Source organism: Watersipora subatra, chromosome 1, assembly GCF_963576615.1.
Source record: "Watersipora subatra chromosome 1, tzWatSuba1.1, whole genome shotgun sequence".
Taxonomy (NCBI): Eukaryota; Metazoa; Bryozoa; class Gymnolaemata; order Cheilostomatida; family Watersiporidae; genus Watersipora; species Watersipora subatra.
The window spans coordinates 73,810,412-73,832,679 of NC_088708.1; positions in this window are offsets into that span (position 1 = coordinate 73,810,412).

Below are 22,268 nucleotides of genomic sequence, written 5' to 3' on the forward strand. Positions count from 1 at the left end.
TGTCATCAACATTGCATGAAATCGTTAAAGACATTTTTAAAGACCTAAACTATCTACCGGTTTAATCAAAACTTACTAAACTATTTCCTTGAAGGCAAAGGGATATTGACTTCCCAAATATTGAGCCCCTTGTGTACTTCTATTTTATTAATCATCAAAGATTGCGAAAGTCATTACGAGTCACGTGTTATGACTACCGAAAATGCAGAAAATATTCATGTGCACATTTCATGTGGTCAGTGCAAGAAACTTTCATTCTTTCTTGATATCATAAATAGTGGTTTTTGTATTATATTAGGCTGGATGGCGCTATAACAAAGATCTTAGCTTGGTCAAAGACTTCATCTTAACCTAAGGCGAGGATAGAAGAGTCAAAGGCATTCATTTCAAAAGAAAATAAATACAGCAGTCAGGCCCATAACACAAAAGATGAATGCAGAAGTTGAAAAGTAATGGAACCATAGAGAAGCTACCTGATTTGTTGTCCTGCAATTCACTATGCAACTGGTTTTATACAAAACGCAAATAGATAGTTGTGTATAATACATCTGTTTGTGTACAATACTAAAAAACAACTGTGATATTGTCTGTGATGAGAATGGAAAACACATAACACAACAATAGAAAAAACTTGAAATAGAAATACTTTGTGGTTTACCACCCTCAGTTTATCCACTGATTTTCTTAAAAACACTTGTTTAGTTTCGCTATGTAAATACTTCCTTATCTGAATGACAGCCAGATTTCAATGTCTGATGCAACAATCCATAACAATACTCTTATTCATTGCCTGCTCTCCATCTGTCATTTCTGACTTTTGCCGTAAGTCGTGTGCCAAGGGCAATCGAGGAATTTGGGTCGACCAACGTTTGGTTTTACTAGTTAAGTGCACCCTCAGAGTACAATTATCCCGGTATACGATTTTTTCACGTTACAAAATGGAACATGATGAATTTTCATTTCACCATACGAATTCAACAAAATTGTCGTCCGATGTCAAATTTGGCAGTCGGTGCCCTTATTATGTACATGTACGTCAAAATAGCAAAGGCGCTGAAATGCTGTTTGCCGAAAATATTTTCACAATGCCTGAAAGAGACACAATGACCAATTTCTCTCAGTTCAGCAATTTTCGTGTGTAAAACAGTAATATTTTCCTACTACCAAAATTGGAGTTGCGATCCCTTCATACAGAAGGTCCAGTGGTCAGACAACTTCTTTTAACCTGCTAACAAAAATCCATTTCATTACAAAAACAGAATCATTCAGGTTTTGTTGCCGACTTAGGTTGAAAATGTTTTAAACAGGCCTGCTAAAAGTAACAGTGAAAGCGAATACAAAAACTGTGATAAAAAAGTGATAAAATTTTAGTAATAAAAAGTTGAAATTCAGTAAAATAGTTGAAAATACATACTAAAACTTAGCTTCAAGTGTGTGTTTCCTAAGCTAAACTTGTTTGAAGTGAATTCAAAGTTTTGTTATACGTACATCTGTCTTGAAGGTAAGAACTTTATATGGTACGTAGATTGCTCATAGCACATTGTAATGTTACACTTTAATGCAGATCATAACCGATAAATTCACTAAATATAATAGTTACTGTCGGTAACTATAGTTATAGGATTAACAAACAATTTTGTTACTAATTTTTAATATGTATAGCGCTTATATAAAATTTTGACAATTTTTACCAGGGGATGTTAGCATTATACAATTTCTATGGTTTTTATACCTCTACATGCGATTTTTCACCATACAATGCCAACCCTGGAATGGATCAAAATCATATCCTGAGGGTGCACTGTACTCTTATTTATGGTAATTAAAAATTGTCGTCATATAGTATAAACTCAATGTAAAGTGCTGAAATGACACAGGGTGTAAAATGAAGAATCTTAGTTGATTTTCAGCAGTGCTAGACTAGGTATGGTAAAACTCGCATAGCTCAAACTTCACAGGACCAAGCGAAAGTGTTCGAGTTATCAAAGCATTCAAGTTATCAGAGCACTGTCACAGTGCAGTGATTTATTAGTAGATACATGTACATATACAAACTATATATAAATCAAAAGCAAAGATTGTTTGTTGCAAGTTAAAAGGCCTCTCGCGTAAAGTTTAAAATTTTTTTATCAGAATGTATAGATATTTTTTATCGCTTGAAATTTGTTTGTTGTTTTAGGTGATGTGACTGCCAGGATGTTCTCAGGTTAGAATTGGCAAAACTTGATCGCGGCTAAAACGCTCAGAAAAAAAAACATCTTTTTCTCCTGAGCGTTTTAATCAAGATAAATTTTGCCGATTTTACTTTAAGTTTAGCTGAAAATTACCTTGCTTTCGAAGGGCCAACGCAAAGCGGATGTTTGGTAAAATTTGATTTTTTTGCAAACTTTTAGAAAGTCGTTAACGAAAATAATTTGCCGATGATGGTAATAACGACGCCTAAAAACTACTAAAAGTTGATCTTTATCTCTATGGCTCGAAATAAAGTGATATTCTAAAGTGATAACAGCCGTCTCTATAGCTGTTGGGCAAAAAACTGTTTGAGTTAACGAAATTAAGTTCGAGTTATCTAAAGCAGTTTATTATTGTGTGGGAACGGACCAAACAAATCCGTTCGAGTTAGCCATGTGTTCGAGCTATTCAAGGGCGAGTTATCCGAGTTTGCCTGTATAAATATGCAGTTAGTCACTTAAGATAATTTAGATTTAAATAAAAGTTGGGTAAGATTTGAATCACGTTAAGTTAAAGTTAAATCACTTTAATTTACAACATTTAAGATTCAATTCATTAAAAAAATTTTGCAAGGCAGAAGCGCTGAACCAGCTTGCCTGAAGCATTGTTAACTCATATTGATAGCTATTGATATATAGTCGATGTTACTGGATTTAATCTTTACTTTTCAAATAGAAAACAATGGCGAAAGCTATAAACTGTTAGTTGCGCTTGCCCAACTTGAAGAACTGAAAAATGCGAAATCTAGCCTGCGGTAAAACAAATTCTCCAATTACAAAGCCTTGATGGTGTCACGCATAATGACCGAGAATGCAACTACTCTAAACCAGAGATGCGCGCTGTACACATTGGAGTTCTCGCTTTTCGAATTACTTTTTCTCTCGCTTTTGGAATTAGAACATTCAGACCTTTTGTGTTATCCTGGCCACTACATAACAGAGCAAGCTACAGGTTTTCTTTTAGGTATTCCCAATATCCCTCATCGACTCCCTTATCACATAACTTTAAAGAAATTTGGGTATCAACATAAAGTTGATCATATACACAATATATGAATACCCTGCCATGACATTCATTCTCATGTGAATATAAGGGGCCTAACGGTTTATTCCGAACCTGGTTTATTTTACCAGCCTTTACAAATCAATCAGATTACTCTAGACATCAGTGGATCCCTAGCAGTTACCTGAGAGACTTTAGACAAAAATAATATAGGCAAATTAAGACTACAGACTTAAAATAAAAGAGCATCAAAAAAATCTATCATGGCCCAATAACCAAAAAGTTAGCACTGTTCTCTAGGTCGCTTTATACTATAATTATAGCTAGGAAGTTTTGTGGTTCATCCTTGCACACCTTCAACCATCCTGCCTACCATACCTTTTTTGAGAAAAAACATTCTGCTCAATATCTGATCATCAGTAATCAACAAACTTGTGGCCATAAAGGTAAAGCCCAAACTGATCCACTCAAATACAATTGCAAGGCCTTCGTGTTCAATATAAGATACAGTATCAGGGCGAAGCTAAACTTGTGCAAAACAAATTACAAGAGACACTCAATCTCATTAATGATGTGTGAAAAAACTGCTTCCATCCCCAATGTTAAAGTGTCCCATGTTAAATTGGGGAGCAATTGGGGTCAAAATAGACTAACAGCTTGCAGGCTTTTAATAGCCCGTTTGATCCTTGAACCCTTTTTCTAGAGAAACGATGTCTTTTATCGTTTTCATTATTTCAAGAGCAAACAACATTATCTCATTTTAGCAGAAGTTGATAAAGCTGTGACCTAGTAACACAGGAAAAGGATGTCAATATTTTACGTACCCGTCCGACTTTCGAAAAAATGCTTTGGTTTGGCCGAGTCAAAATGTTACCAACTGTAGTGGCGGAGTATAATGCGGAAATGGGTGGTATTGACATCGCTGATCCGATGACCAACACTTACGCTGCTGAGAGAAGAACAATGAAACATTGGAAAAATATTCTTCCATCTCCTTGACAGAACAATGACTAATGCACACATGTACAAGTAAAACCCCAATGTCAAAAAGCTAACATAGCATTATAAGCTTATTGTAGAGGTAAGCGAAGGCTTCTTTAGTGATTATGAAAAGCCTCATAAACTCGCTGGCAGATCAAGCCTTGTAAACATGCATGCTAGTCACAGCTAGACACTTCTGTCAAACAATCCCAGAAAAAAGTCTGTGCTGTTTGTAGCAAGAACAGAGGCGACAGCTACAAACACGGAGGACTGACCAACTTATAAAACAAGATAGCCATCTTGGCTAGTTGTCTGAGAGATCACGGATGGTGATAGAAGGTTACATTAATGGATGGGCCTGTTTGTGATGTAACCTTTGGGTAACTTATGCTAACCAGACAAGCTGGAGAAAAAGTCATGCTATTAGCTAATCGTGTCTGTAGGTAAATGTAAACCATCTCATTACTAACTACTAATATGTTATTGAATTTAATTTTTATTTGCCAGTAGCCTAAATAGTGTGGAAAATAATGAAGTGGTGGTTCCTGTATTTTGCATTGGAGAACAAAAAGTGTGAACACACAGCTTGGGATACAAGAGCTCTTACAATTATTATAATAAAATTTCAATCAGCACCAATTTTATACCGTTGCCAGTGCAAACAGCGCTGCAATGTTCACGAGATTATTTAATATTACCGACTAACACAATCGAAAAGTAGACGTTTTCAACTTTACACTAAGCATGTGTTACACAAAAAATCTTTTAACGAGCATGTTTGGTCAATCTTGGACACAGACATCGTGCTAGAACGCATGAATTTAACTAAAAAGCAACTGTATGCTTGTTAGGCACTTCAAAATGAATTCGCATAATAGAGTAACAGTATTTGGAGGGCATTTCACTTGAAGACAAAAAAAGTTGAGCAATTGGGCTTGAAACTACGATTTAATAAAGAGCTGAATCGCATAACATAACTTTTTCTACAAAGGAACGGTTAGTATATTGATCAATGCTATTCTTGCAATTTCGTTAGCTTATGCAAATCTACTGCAGCAAGAGCGCATTTTCCCGAGGAAGCTTACAGAAATTAAAGGTGCATGTGGTTCTGATTCTGATTCTGATTAAAAAGAGTCTCGAGACCTCAAAAGGAGGAAGTGGAGACCGTTTGCATAGATTGTATAAGAATAAAAATTTATCTATTTGAACAAGTGAATTTAAAACATCAATTAATAAAACTTTCCTGTTCTAATGATCTCCCAATCTAATATCCCGAGAAGTTCGTGGAATGAAGCTGTTAAAATATGTGTTTGTGTTGCAGGCGATTGCCTTTGGAGCGTTAGACCGAGATGATCTGGTGTCATACTGGTGTGGTTGGGACATTAAAAAATTAAAACTTTCAATTAGCGCTGAGTGTGTGCTATTAGATAAAATGTTTATTAAAAGGTTGAGTCTTGCTCGTTTTCTTCTGATCTCTAAAACTTCCAACTGGATATTCTCTCGAGCTTCCGTTACACTAGCAACTCCTTTCAAATTACATATAAATCTCACGGCTCTTCTTTGTATAAATTCAATTTGAGATATGTGTTTGACTAAAAAAGGGTCCCAGACCTCACAAGCGTACTCCAAGGCGGGTCTACATAAAGTCAAATATGCGATTTTCTTTACTTTATTAGGAGCATTAAAAAGAACCCGTTTTATCATTCCCAAGGTTTGTAATGCTTTGGTACAAATCGATGTTATATGGTGGTCCCAGCTCAATGTATTTGTAATAATCACGCCCAAATATTTAAAGCTATCCACAACTTCCAGATTGGTATTATAAAGGTTGTACTCAGCTGGGACGCCAGAGTCTGACGTGAAATTAAAATTTACAATTTGACACTTTGTTACATTAAAAATCATTTTGGACTCAGAGGCCCAATTTTCCAAGGCAGTGAGGTCAGACTGAAAATTTATGCAATCATGGTGATTATCAATTCGACTGTACAGAAGAGCGTCGTCAGTATAATAAGAACAGTTGATTATATTTATTACCATGACCACAAGTATATTCCTAAACGAAAAATAGCCTAGATCTTACAAGTATTGGTAAGGGTATCAAAGTGTATGCAAACTCATTTCACTGAGTAATGTTATGTACAATTTAACCATAACCATGGTCGCATTACCATGCTTTCGTGTAATAGCCCGGCATCAATAGAAATTCAATCGGCTATGCGCATTTTGTTATACAAATGTTATTTCAGAAAACAACTTGGTTCATGTTTCAAAATCTAAGGCTACCTAACCTTGTATCCAAATAAATCTATTTCATAAATTTGGTATCACGATAAGTTCTTCCACAAATAACGGCGGTTCACTTGATCTGTTATGCGATTATTTTGTGCGCAGGCCTTAGCGTTAAAGCTTCGCGCGGTCTCGCAGTCGCCCGAAACTACAAGAACAGCGAGAATCGATAATATCAGAAAACTCTTATTGAAATGAACGATATATTAAATTGTTGGTTTTCCATTCGATGAAATAACGGCTTTACTAACGATTCTGTAATGACATAAAAGTGTTCAGTTTACGAAAACAAAATACCATCATATCTGCCAACTCTCACGCATTGGGCGTGAGACTCACGCAATCACCCCAAAGAAAAAATGCAAATGCGTGAAATATTTGCCCCAATTTCCAAATATAATGCCCCAGAACATACCTGCCAACTCTCACGCATTGGGCGTGAGACTCACGCAATCACCTCAAAGAAAAAATGAAAATGCGTGAGATTTTTGCCCCAATTTCCACAATTTTATATAAACTATCATTGATACATCAATTGCCCCAAAACCAAATCTCACGCATTGCCCCACTCTTGGGTTGGCAGGTCTGCCCCAGAACCAAATCTCACGCATTGCCCCACTCTTGGGTTGGCAGGTCTGAATACCATAGTTCTGACTAAAACTAGGAATATTGTATTGATATGGATTATTACATTGCTGGTAACAGAGTAATTTGCAATACCCGTTTCAAGTTCCAATTTTAGTAACGTAGTGCCCGAATATACCTGCCAACTCTCACGCATTGGGCGTGAGACTCACGCAATCACCCCAAAGAAAAAATGAAAATGCGTGAGATTTTTGCCCCAATTTCCACAATTTTATATATACTATCATTGATACATCAATTGCCCCAAAACCAAATCTCACGCATTGCCACACTCTTGGGTTGGCAGGTCTGTGCCCGAATGTAAGCACTGACTATTTGTTCACATATGACTACAGAAAGAATAAGCGCAGCATGTCTCTCAAACCACACCACACATCTCATATGCTGCACAAACGATTATAAGTTGAACTATATTAGTCTAATAATACAATGTTGGGTATTAGACCATAAGGTATGGCCTCACTAAATTTTTGGGTTCTAACTTTATGGTCAAAGGTTAGGCTGAGGTGAGTTGGCAACTTGTGTTTTTGAGACTGTAACTAATACCAGCTAACACTAAAGCCTAGGCAATCTGCCGCAATCAAAACTAATTTTTTAACTATTGAAATAGTGTTTTAGCAAATTGCTAAGTTAGATTTGAACCTAAATATCCACAACAGGATAAGGCTCTAAGGCCTAAGCCATAAATTGTGTCCCAATTTCTCCTTATCTCTATGAATAACATAGGAGGCTTGTTTATATTTTTTATGAATGTCAACAAAAATATTGTTGTGCCTTTTAAGTATATAATGTGGCCTTGTAAGTTTTAAAAATTCTCATAGCACATTCTCCAGTTTTTTTCTTTCAGATTTGGTTGATCTAAAACTTTAAAAACAGCGCAGTTAATCTATTCTACTTTGCTAATAATTGATAAAAGGCTACAGAAGTGTTGCCCAAGCCTATCTAATTCCACATTTAATTAAGTAGAGCTGAGACCTCTGATATACTGGTTGCAAGCCATTATCATATTTTAAAAGTTCTGAATATTTATGCAAAGCAGTAGTTCCATTTAATAATTCAATGGATCTTTGAGCTTTTGTACCTTGAGAAAGCTATCTTCAAGCGACTTACTTGAAGTATCAATCATGTATGTAAGAGATCATGGTGAGGACCCAAAAGGTTCACACCACAAACCATTCTTGGGCTCTAAAGAATAAAGGTAACAAGAACAAAGGAATCAATATTACCTACCATCAAATAAGGCTTACATTGATACCGCGTCATCATCATGTTCTGCCCTATCTATTTTTCGCTGTTAGATGAAGGCCTCAGCACTTTCCTTCTAATGTAACATGTTCGTCGCTTTTTTCCAGTTTTTTCTTCTGAACTTGGCCAATTTCATCTCTACATCTTTTGTTCGACCCACCTCTTTTCTTTTCGTATATTGGTATCCAATCTATGATCTTGATGGTCTACATCTATCTGTAATTCGTCATTCTGCTAACTTGTCCAGTCCATACCCATTTCTTTTACGGTTTGAAGTACATGTATATCTTTCACTTGTGATCGCACCCATCTATTTGTTTTTTATTCTTGTATATTATGCCTAACATGGCTCTTTCCGTTTTTCTTTAGGTGGTTTGCATCTTCTCCATGTTGCTTGTCAGGGTCTACATTTCTGCTCCATATGTCATTGCTGGTAGAACACATGAATTAATATTTTTATCTTTAGGTATATTAATCAGTAATATGTTACTCTTAAAAATCTTGCTGTTTTGCAAAAGCCCCCTTTTTATTCTGCATTTAATATTCGTTTGATTTTTCCCTGTTGGTTTTTCTCTCATAAACTAAAACTTTGTTCAAGGCATATTGGCCTACATGTATTCTTCTACTGAGTCTATGTCAGTGTTACTCATTTTTACCTGAGCTTGGTCTGCCTTGGTTTTTCTCTTAGCTTCATTCATGTTCAGTCCAAATTTTCTGCTTTCGTCAGCCACGTCTTGTATCGTCTTCTCAAGTTCTACAGCACATTCTGCAATTACTACTATGTCATCAGCAAACCTCAAGTGGCGATGATATAATCCATCTCTATTCATTTCTTTTCTTTCTCAGCCTAGCTTTATGGTTGTTTTCCAGAGCTGTTGTGAAGAGTTTAGGTGATGCAATATTTCCTTGCCTGTCATCTTACTGAACTTCTATTTTTTTGTATTTTGTAACTTTCATGTTTCTATCAATTTCAGGCCATCAAATCTGCAAATGCATTTAATTAGGTGCTGGCATTTCTCATCCAGGTCTTTTTTTAGCTATTTGTAGAGCTAAGATATGTTCATCGTCACCCTGTCACATCTACTGAAATCTTTTGTTGGAAACCTATTCACCTTGAAATGTTGTTTTCAGTCTCTAGACGTGGTAGCTCAACTCGAGTCTTCTTGCAAGACAGTTTTTTAAACTATCATTGACTACTTCAACTGTTATCAAGAACATAGAAAGATAATCTGCTGTAGTGACAAGCTGATCATTATTGAAAAAATTACAAGCTCACATTCTTAAACTCTAGCGCTCCAATTCATGTATTGGGTTAGAATTAGTTAGCTAAAATTGGTAAGTTATGGAACTTTGTATTATGAATGCATCCTCTTCTTTAAAGGCTGACTTGCAACAAAATTTATATTACAGTTATTTGGTATGAAAGTGTTCATCATGTCTTACTCTGCTGTGTTGTAGGTGCAAAATATTTGGACATTTGATTACAAGCTCTTAAAAGATCAAAAACGGACAGTTAATTGCAGCCATCACTAAAACGCCGTACATTGGAACCCCTCTCCAAAATGGCACAAACAGGACGTAGTTGAACACGATGTGCTTCTGTTTACACTTTCATGCAACCTCATTCGTCGAAATATTTTTACAAAAATATACTTCACACATTCCATAAAACCATGTCTATTCTCCTTATGCATTTATTTCATCATCATTGTAATGCTGTCACTTTGAACACTGATATCTCAAAACATAGCCTAAAAATTAGTTTAATCTTTTAACCTTAGCTCGAAGGAGTGCATATCATCCTCTGACGAACGTGGAGAGCCTTTTGGTCACCTGTGATAGTCGAAAAATGCTACAAAAGTTGTTCGCGCCAGTTGGTAGGAAGCATGGGTCACATGATCAGATTACGACTAGACGATTGACCAAGCTCAAACGAAACTGTAAAATAGCGAGCATCTATATTTGATAAGGGCTTTCTCTAGAACCCGAAGTGTTTGTCATAAACTAGTGCTATGAGACGTTTCATATTGAGCCTTTTATTGGCCTTTTAATTCATGTGATAATATTACGTGTCAAAACAATAACCATGTCGAGTTGAGTACGTCATCAAAATACAGTGATTCCAACCTACGGCGTTTTCGTGCTGGTTGTGCTGTTTGTTTTTGAGCTTTTAAGAGCTTGTAATCACATTTCCACATATTTTGCACCTACAACACAGCAGAGTAAGACATAGTGAACCTTTTGGTATCAAATAACTGTAATGTGAATTCTGTTGCAAGTCAACCTTTACTATGTTCATTTGAATAAAGGATACAAACAGATTAGACACAGTGTATTTAAAATTAATTCAATCATAGATGTTAATTATTTTAAGCCTCAATGAAACTAAGCACTGAACTTCCTGCTAGCAGAATGTCTTGGAAACCTCCACGATAAATAAATAATAAGGTTGTTTGTAAGTAGCACAAGTCCTCCTGTATTCGTACGTGGTGAAGCTGAGTTTTTTGTGGATACTAGCGGCTATAACCCTGCAAGCTTCACCACATCAGAAGATTTGTTAACAACGTACACTCCATAAAGCTTGTTGTTTCAATATATCTCATCTACTTCATACAACAAAATGTTTGGTAAAATGTATGGCCATGAATTTAAATTTTGCTACCAAAAAATAATTATTGTTACCACAAGGTAATAGCGATGACTATCTAGGATGCAAGTTTCATTTCAAATGTCTCAAGTACAATACTAAGAAGTAAATGTGAAAACAAATGATACAAAATTTCTTGGATTAGTTTTACAGCAGCCTTAGTGAAACAATGAAGGAACAATTCTTTATTACACTCTTCAGTCATCATAAATCTAAGCACCAACTCATAGCTAATCAAACAATGACACTCTGCTACTAGCCATTGTTTTTACATAACTCGGGTGGGTCTGGATCGTCTTGGTATGGTGATCCTTCGTGTTCTGTTGTGGGTCGTTGCTCTTCATTCGTCTTTGCCATTGCGCAGTGTTTTAAAAGGGGAAGTTGAGGGATAGAGCTATATGATTGTTGGCTGTACTCTAATGATCTTTGCTTGTTTTCATGGACTATTTGGCGGCTTTCCCACCAGCTGTCTTTAGCATTGCATTGATGCCTAAAATAATTGGAATTGTCTTCTTTTTCATTCATGTTGCCAACTTCATTTTCAATTTTCTTAAAAGAATTTTGTAAATGGGAGTTCTCCTCGACATCTTGCAACCAGTTTCTAATGTGTTGTTTTGGTTGTATTAAATTTTCTACATGCTTATGAGGTACATTTATGTTTGGGTACCATGTCGTGTCCTGCACATTTGGATAAGGGGCATTTGGATAATGTTCTTGATTGAGCTGAGGCTGGTAGCCATGCTGTGAAATATCAGGCTCCAATCTTTGGCTACAGTAATTTGGTGCAGGCGGATAAGGTGGGACTTGGCAATGGTAGGTATTGGCAGTGGAGAGTTGCTGGCAGCTGGCTAGTCCATAAGCACTCTCATAGTAGTTGGGTTTCACATCGTCTGCTGCCACATAGGGCTGTTCTCTATGTGGATAGGCTTTAGAGTTTTCTCTGACCAGCATTTTACGAACTATTTGCTTAGAATGGAGAACTCTTGTAATTCCTCTGCAAGTACATGTTATCACATTTTATACAGACTATAGAAACATTTCAACACTTTTGTCATGTATCTTGCATACCTATCAGCTTACAAGTTTTCCCTTCATAACCTTTGTGTGTCCATGTACAGACATGTATGGGAGTTATCGTTTCAAATTACAGTACTCAATCATGCACAAATTTTTGTCAGCATAAAGAGGACATAACTCCCAATAACTACTTTAAAAGTTATGTACACTGGTTGAATATTAGCTAACTAATATTGATACACAAAACGTTGATTGTATCAGTTTCTCTCATTGAATTTGTGATATAGTTTATAGGTCTCACCTGTTATAACTTGTGCTGTCCCGGAAGCCCTTAGCAAAAGGATTATAATCTATCTTCAGCTGAGTTATCTACAAGCATGGTAACTGTATTCATAGACATACCATACAGTATAGTAGCTTTTGATATAGGGGCTTGAAGGCTATGACTGAGCTTTCATATACAAGTAGCATGCGCTTGCATGCAAGGTACACATGTGGCGAATTGTAAACTAATGGATCAAAGGCAAATGGCTCCGTTGCTTACAGCGGGATATAATTATACATCCACTTGGCAGGTAGTTTTTAAAAGAAAAATATGTAAATTCAACCTGCTATCGAAATACAAATTTGTTCATTATCTAATTTGATTTTTTCTATCGGATTGTTTTGTTGATTTATGCATTTCAGGTGATCTAAATGCATAGGTACTCCATAATTGTGATTTATATTTAGACCCTTCACTGTTTAGGTAAATCACTCGCAATTATTTCATCTTTTTATTGGGTTATATCTGTACTTACTGTAGTATTCTGATAAGCTGTTACGGCAACAAATTCTGTCTCAGGAAACACAAATGTTTGTGGCTCCTGCAACCCACCCTGAGGTGTGATGGTGAGCCGTGGCTGGTACTTGTGCATGGAACTCAGCACAACCTGGAGCACATATAAGGTAATCAGGGCTATATTTATGCTATCATATGTTCCTCCATATTATATACCATGCTTCTATTGACAGGGTCTTCTATTATTGTCAAGGTCATTAGTAGCTATTCTGAGTGTCAAATATGGACCTCAAAATAAAATTTTTAGACAACTCCTTGGGTCTTTCTTGGCATTTATCACAGCTAACGTTCAAAAAGGACATTCAATGGTTGGTCTACAGGGTAGTTTTAGTGATTACAGAAAATAATTTACAGCTTGTTTTAAATATTCTGATGTGTGTATCACACTCAGTTGCGTTCCACTCTCCCTTTAACGGGCACGTCATTTGACAAAGTTTTTATAGTTTACAATTGTGTTTAAGAGCTTTTCATTTTCCTTGTGTTTTTCAATTTAAAAGTATAATATTTTTGTCTTTTTGTATTTTTCCAGTCAGTTCAGGTCACTGGTTATCAAGAAAAGCTGAAATGTTGACATTACAACTATTCACCTGCATATAACATTGTGTCAAGGTTGTATGCTGACGAAACGATAGCTTTTGTGAAAGAGAAAAGGGAAAGCTACACAGGCTCCAGCGTGTTATTAAACCTTCTTTTGTCATACAAAGCATTCAAAAACATGACAGTAACACAATGAGCAGTTTTAGGGTCTACTACAAGTGTTAGTGAAGGAGCTAATATTAAGATGATATATATAAGTTCATTAGCTGCCATGTGAATCCGTAATGATTAAAGCCCTTGTACTAGCTGTTAACTTTTTGGATATAGCTGAATTAATATGTTAAACTGCTTCAAGTGTCATCAATTATATGGAGTTGTCCTCTCATCAAAGGTCCCCTTATTCGCTAGCTCAACTAGCAATAATGTCACTCCTCAACCGCTTTGTTACACATCCGGTGTTTGACTGCTGTCAATAGTGAGGCTTAGACTCGACCTATAAGGTCCGAGTTGTGTTTTCTTACTTTCCTTAAACGCTTTCACCAGTGTTTCCAATTACCATTAAAACAAAAAATTGGTTAAGCTATTGACTACGAGCCTTCAATAATTTAATAAAGATATATACACGTATATAGACAGAGATTTTCAAGGGGTTGTGAGAGCTAGAAATCTCAGTAACAATGCCAACCTGTCCATTGGACTCCAGTGACTTGTTATTAGTTAACTTCATCTTAGCAAATGTAACATCTTGTTTTTGAAAGTGTGATCCAGTGTTTGGTGAGTCTGGATGAACATAGGTAGCTGTCGCTAAAATGATAATGTAGCATTTTTTTCGTCTGTAACATTGCATAACATTACATGGCATCGTAAGGCGAAAATGTCGCATCGAGGGGTCTAGAAGCCCGTAGTAATTATTTAATGCAAACACTCTGCTGAAAAACCATCACAATTTTATATATGCACTATATAAAATTTTATATATATTATATTATATATATATATTGTATATAAAATACAATATATATACATTTTATATATATATTATATTTTACAATTTTTAATATATAAATTTTATATATTAAAAATTAATCACAAAATAGTATATTAACCTTTGTAACTATATCTACCTACAGTAACTTTAGTGTATTTAGTGGTTATGATCTGCTTATGATAATGGTTATAATTTTTCTTCCTTTAACGTCCGTCATCAGTCTTAGGATCCATGGTTAACAAATTAGCGGTATGTATGTAGTTATATATGAATTATGAATTAAAGTTATAGTAAATATTATTTTAAACGCTAAAATGTACAATAAACTTTTACTTTCGCTTACTTTTCACTGATTGTCATTTCACTCACCCAATACCAAGCATTTACGAAACAAAAAGAATGTTAAACTGAGAGTGAGCAAGCATTGTATCTCTTTCAGGCATTGTGAGAGTGATTTTGGCTAATAGCATATCGGCATCTTCATCATTCCGATGTATCCAGCATATTCGTCGTATCCAATTTTGAATTTTAAGAGACATTTTTGATGATGTCATATAGTGAAAAGAATGCCGTAATGAGGGAATGGAAAAACTTTGTGTTCCATATCATGAGGTGAAAAAATCGTAAAATAAAGACATTGTAACCCAGGGATGCACTGTACAGCTTTCTGAAAAGTTTTATGAATGACAGATCTCTAAGAAAAAGGCTTCAACATTAAAGAAATACCTTTTGTCCTGATTTCAATGCTTTTGTACTAATTCCTTTAGTAACATTTATTCACCAACAGACAGCATTTAAGCAAAGTATAATTATGTGACCATCATAGTATTTCTCTACTGCAACCACTAGCCTTGTTGATCATGTGTTTACATTGCAAGCAGAGTTTACCATAACCACACCAACCTTTCTGTTTCAAACAATATGATATCCGAGCTGACATTGCACAATTCAAAAACATTGTCATCCATATCAATGGCTGCTATAACAGAAAATGCCAATCAACACTCTTACATAACTGTATATCCATGCTATGGAGTTGTCTGCTGCTGTGTGTTGCTACCGGTATAACTCAATACATATGTAATAGAGGCTTGTCAACTAACCGCATGGAAGTTGTGTGTCCATCTGTCCAGAGTGCACCCATTTACCACTCTGGAACTTCCACTGACAGTTGCTGGAAAGAGCCATGTGCAGGACTACAGTGTAGGTTGTACAACGTCTCAGACCTGACAGGCTGAACTGAAGTGTTGGGAACATCCGTCTGTGAACAGTAGCAAATATCACTATTACGATAGCATAAATTAAATCTTTTTGCGATTAATAAACTAACATATTACACACATTACCTCGCTGATTAAGATGAATGTGAGTATCAGTTAAAGCAGATGTATTGTTACATATAGCAGTTGTGTTTATCTGCTGACATATAAGTTGCATCTAGCCATGTTGATTGTCATCAACATTTTTTGAACTTAGTATCTAAATGTAAGAGCAGTTGTTTGCTATTTATAGACACTAAAAATTAATTAACCAGTTAGTGTTTGTGCCAGATTCAAATAAGTAGTTACAAAATAAGACTTAAAAGTTATTCTTATTTTATCACAACCAAATAGTATCTTGAATAAAATATATTTATTTTATTTACCACTACATTTAAAAAAAAACTGCTTTTCCGTTAATCATTGGTTGAACTAATTACATAAGTGTATTTTTAGTTACAAAAACACATTCTTGGCATTTTAGCGAGTCACAACTTTTACAAATAGGTCTAGTATTACTGCTCATCAAACATCTGTAGGATACACGTCGCTATTATTATTTTTTATCATTATTTCTATCCTTAAAAAGCTTGCCAAGTATTTTATTTAAGAATGTTTAAATTCTTTAAAGGAGCTATATCAAGCATTTGTGGGAGTGTGTAAGTGCTTCTTCCAAAACGCACCCAATTATTTTTCAAAATATTAATGTCGTATTTGTTACTATAAGAGTCTAGTTTAGCTAGTCACTTTTTAAGAAAACAGAATGTTGGTGAATGATATTTGTTGATAGGGATTCTAATTTTAATGTTTGCTGTGATATTTGTGATGTTTTGTTGAGTAACTGAAGATTAAAGCTGTTGAAGGCACACATCCCTCTCCTAGTTGCACACTAATCTGTTTGAGTAGTTACTCATCTTCAGCTCTGCCATATTCTCATGTTTATTTGCTCACAAATCATTCCCTTGAAGTCGTAGAGCTAATATTGTTACATGGTCGCTAATTCACCAGACTAAACATTCATTTGTTCTTCTCCGACAATAGATTCACCTGCTTTCTAGAGTGTAATAATTTCACCCGTAATCAAAGGAGGATTTGTAACGTTAATAGAATATTTTGATTACCGTCCATGAATTTAGGTTTAACTACAGCCAGTGTCAATGTAATAATACTACAATTCCTCGTATTTAGTTAATTTAATTACAACGTTATTTTCAAAAACAATAGCCGTTCCACAAGCACTTTGCAGCGAGTAATTCTAGCATGTCATCTCCGTGCCAGTCTATTAGTTTCACACCTATGTAGAAGATTGCGTGGGGCTCGTGCCAGCTTCCTTATACCAAGCAGCAGTTGGTCGATGCCACATAATCAACACTTGTGCTCTTTCCAAGCCACTTAGTGCAAATCTTCTATCGAGGGAATCTTTGAGTGAAAGCAAGAGTCTATTGGGCGAAATACGGAGAATAAAAATTAACCGATAGTTTAGATTATCACTGAAATCACAACTCTGTACACTTTTTGTGCTTGTCAACTATTTTGGACATAACTATAAATTCCCATTTACTCTGGTCAATGCTAGTATTGCTACCATAGAGTATTGCTACCATTGTAGCAATGGTGTTAGATGGTAGCAATGGAGTAGGTTGGATCATAGGTTGCTTGGAGTAATACTCTTATAGTTCTGGAATTACAATATGATAGAATAGCATAGAAATAGAATAGCAACTGTATGCGGTATGGTCATATATGCCTATGTACTGATTGTTAACTGCAACCATTAGAAAATGAAATGTTCAGAATTTAGCATGCATAATCATTCAACAACATAATGTTGCTGTTTAGTTCACATATCTGAAATCAGGACACAATGAAGAATCACTTTTGATATAATTTATGATTATTGACTAAATTCTCTATGAGTAACAATGTTTTAAAAGAGAGTATTAGTTTTCCATCAAATAGGTTCAGTTTATTTCGCACACCAATATAACATTTATATCAATTCAACTATTTAGTAGTTGAATTGGAGAAAATGTGTGCATCAGTTTCTGAGATCTGCAGTAATACTTTTTGCTTAATGTAGGGTTTCCATGCATAATATAAACCCAGTTGCAGATAAGCATATTATTGTCATTAGAAATAAAATAAATATTAACACATTGGAGATTAGCAAATCATGATTTATACTCTCTCTTACAAAATTAGTTTATAAACTGACAAATGATTTTTCAAAATGGAAATATATTAAACTCTATCAGAAACCATTCACTCACTCGGCGGTATGCCCATCTGCACCTACCTGTATTCACTGGCGTGCACCTACCTGTATTTACTGGTGTCACCTGTACCTACCTGTATTCACTGGTGTGCACATGTACCTACCTGTATTCACCGGCGTGCACCTGCACTTACCTGTATTTACTGGTGTCACCTGTACCTACCTGTATTCGCTGGTGTGCTCCTGCACCTACCTTATTAACTGGTGTGCCCCTGCACCTACCTGTATTCACTGGTGTGCACCTGCACCTGCCTGTATTCACTGGTGTGCATCTGTACTCACTGGTGTTTCCTTACACCTATTTCTTCTTACAATATCAGCCCTGTATTTAGCAGTCCCTCCTTACCTGAGCCTCTTTCACCAGGACCTACATGTACATATTTGTTAACAGGTAATGCATCTCTTTTAAACTTACCGGCCCTGTTTAGTGATAATCATTTCTGTGGTTTGCTCAGAGAATTTTCTCCAAAGGTCGCTGTTGCAGAGCAGACAGGTTATCTTCTCATGTGGCTGGTATTGAGCCACTGTACTTGACTCCGACTTGTGGATGAGACCCGGTGGCAGCAACTGTAGCATTCAGCATCAAGTCATGCTTTAGGTTTGACCTCTTCGATATTAAATGGATATTTTCAGAGTTTGGTATCTCAGTCTATATATGAAGTAACCTGCATCAGTGTTTCTTTTATGTTTACATTTAAATATTGCGAAAATTCAGGCAGCAACCAATAACAAGCTTGTGATCTTATTAGTACATTCTCCTAGATGTTCTGAATACCAGCACTGGAGCCAATTATTACAAGCTGTCAACTTGTTGCAAAACACGTTAGCGTGTGAAATACATTTAAAACCTTGTATTTCTATGATATTGATAAAATTATCACACTCTCAGTTCCATTCTATATTTAAAAAATGATAAAGTTTACGTAGATCAGCAAAAGATTGTAAGGCATTTTATTACAACATAAAATCAAAGCCTGATGTTACCGCAAGTCGTCATAAACTCTGTCATTAGCTGAAGTCTGCATTAAGATCATCATCTACTACTTCTGATATTTTAATATACTAATATTCTATGTTTACTTGTAATTTTGTAAATTAACAAAGTTAAAAATAGTTTTCGGTTTTATTTATTAGAAAATAAACACTGTTTATTATTTCTATCAAACATCTTGAAATACTTTGGAATAGTTTCTTTTTCTTTTATTTCATATCTTCAATTAAGCGAACATAATTTGATTCAATAAGATTTCTTATAATTCTCTTTAAATAAATATATACAAAGGCTAAATTAATCATTTAAATTCTAAAGATTTTTGTAATGAAATATAGTTTTAAAGTTCAGAAACTTAATCATTAAGTCAAAGTTTTCTCTATCAGCTTTGTTTGCTCTATCATGCTAGGAGTTTGTGGCAAACTCCTAGCATTATCTACAGCAACAAACAGTTCAAGACCCTGACACTGTGATGTGGAGTTGGAGGAACTGGTTGAAGAGAGTCTAGGAATGAGGATGGCTCAGCGCTGTTACTATCCAGAGAATGTCCGTTGGCAGGTGTCAGGTTTGTGTACCCATCAGTCAGGTATCCTCTGGCAGTATACGGCATGTAGGGGTTTTGACACTCAGAGGATGGTTTGCCGCTCTGTAATAGAGTAGTATCAGTACCTATAGCGAGCAGATGTTTTCGTGTGCCTTCCATTAATACCGGCTCCTTATATGTTTAAAAAAGTTATTGAAATAAATTTCATTCAATAAAAATGTTTCAAAATTACAGTATAATCCTACCAAAATGACACCTACCAGAATAGATGCTTTTACAGCGTATGTTTACTGTAAAGATTCCATGCGTATTCCCACAACTATTTGTAAATTCCCAAATAAATACATGTAAGTTCATTAAGAAAATTACAGTGATTTTCATAAACTTTACACAGATAAGAAATAAAAGCTTCTTTACATGCCAAAAAATTTATATGAAATCATTGCGTATTACATTCTTAGTTTATAATCTGTAATAAATATTTTTTGATTTGAAGAGCTAATAAAATTACAATATATTTGGCTAAATGCGCATGTTGTTTCTCATTTTTATTATTTTTTTCATTTCTGCTGCAAGAAACATACATTTGTTATAGTCTTGTGTATTTGCTCTGCAGGTAATAATATAGGTATTTGCAGTAGATGTCAACATAAAAAGTATGAAAAAGGCCTCGACTGGTGTAAAGGAGGCTTGAATTGCATGAATTTAATTTTAGCAATGTTTTTCTAGTCTATGTTCATAAGGTGTATTTGTTTAGATTACACCAACAATAATAAAGACTGAAATATCTCATTGAAGAGTTAAAGTTTGCCTTGCCTTTGGAAGTATGAGTCTACCTTACCTACTAAAGTACTAAGGCTATGATACCACGACTCCATTTTAGGAACAGAGTTTTTTAAATGTTTTTTCTAATACCATATGTAATTTCTCCCAAGCAAACTAAAGGTATACATCGGGATACTGTTGTTTGTAGCAAACACCTATGATATATTTTATCTGAACCAACTTGGTAATTTTTAACCAGAATGTATAGTTTGTGTGTGTATTCTGAAATATTTTTATGACATGCAAATGTCATCATTAAAACATATGGCTAGAAGGAATGTAGCAGTTGCTCAACCTTCTCTGTTCAGTAAAATATGACGACCAGGGGAGCTCTCAGAACTTTTATATAAAAAAGTGTATATACCGTCCCTAGCCCTTTTCTTGGCTAAAGTATAATAAAAAGATTTACAAACAAAACTGTAAAAACTAAACTTACTCAACGTTAATCTAAGAGACTTGAGAAATAAACGTGATGCATTTGTCGTATTATAATATTTGTAGCATTTAGTAAATCCTAACTCTTACATAAAAGTAGTTTTACAGCCAATCAAACATTTTAAAATTTAATGTGCGTTATTAGCATTTCTTCCATTCTTCCATAGGTGTAGCTTTTTATCAGAAAGGCCTTTGATGGGTCAAGAGACGGACAACAAACATATTACATGTATTTCTTCCAAAATACATCCTGAAATTGCTTTGTCAAAATTGTTTCCCACTTCACTGCTGTTTAAAATTTTTGCCCTTAAATTACTTTCGGTTTTTTGCAACTTGTGATCCAAGCTTTTTGTTGATAAGAATAGACAAATTGGAACTAGATGGTGAGCAGCAGATCTTTATTTTGTACATCGATGTCTTATTGTTGCAATAGATGACACAAACAGCAACCACCCTTGGTAAATAACAGCTGATTGTTACCCTAGTGATCAGCTATTACCTACTCAAATATAGACGTACAAATCACATTTATCTTACCTCATAAGTCTGCCCTTTTAACATTTTTTCAGAAGCTACTTCCTTGCTGTCAGCTGACTTCTTCTCTGGTTCACTGCTGCTAACTATGGTGCTCTGCTCCGGTATGGCGCACGAGTGTTGAGGTATGGCAACGGCAGCGTGCCATGCTTCATAACTAGCTGATTGCTCAAACATGTTTGCTAAGGCCCAGAAATAGCCCTGTATAACTGAGCGAGTACTATCCGGTTGGTGTCATCAGTGACTCTCAAGTTGGTCACTCGACTCTCCCGCATCAACTGATTTCAGCCAGGCTGTTGCGAGAAAATTTCTGTAGGTGTGGTCTTCGATTTGGTCTGACTGTTTTTGAGGCGATTGGCTAGCATGAGTTCTGTTTGTGGTTATGTAACCACACCTCTTCTCAAGTATTGAATATGGAGACTCCAAGTAGCTCCTTGCGTGTGACAAGTTGTTATTAGACTCTTCCCCATTCTTTTCACACTCATATATCAGTGTAGTTTCAGGAGAAATTTATATACAAAACAAAATTTTTCTGAGTCGCAGTTGGCTTTGCAGTTTTTGATATTCTTTTTATATTATTTCAGCAAAAACTTAAGTAAACAAAAAATGTTACAGTTCATAAATTATGATGTCTTTTAAATTCAAATATTCTATATAGTTGTGACATATTTCATGAATATTTATCAAATTCATTTACGAATTTATAAAAGCTAAATATTTAATTCTCTACTTCAATCATAAATATACCTACTAGACATAGCCTCTTCTATCATCAGAATATACCGAATTTAATATTTTGTGAAAAATTAATTATCCAAAATATATAATCATAATATTCATATAATAATTTTGTAGTTTTGGTGATAAGAAATTACACGTGTCTTGAATATTTTAGGGTTGATAGGGCACTTTTAGGGTCGATAGGGCTGATATTGCTTGCCAAGTGCAAGGTGCAGCAGAATAACAAGAAATTAAGTTGTT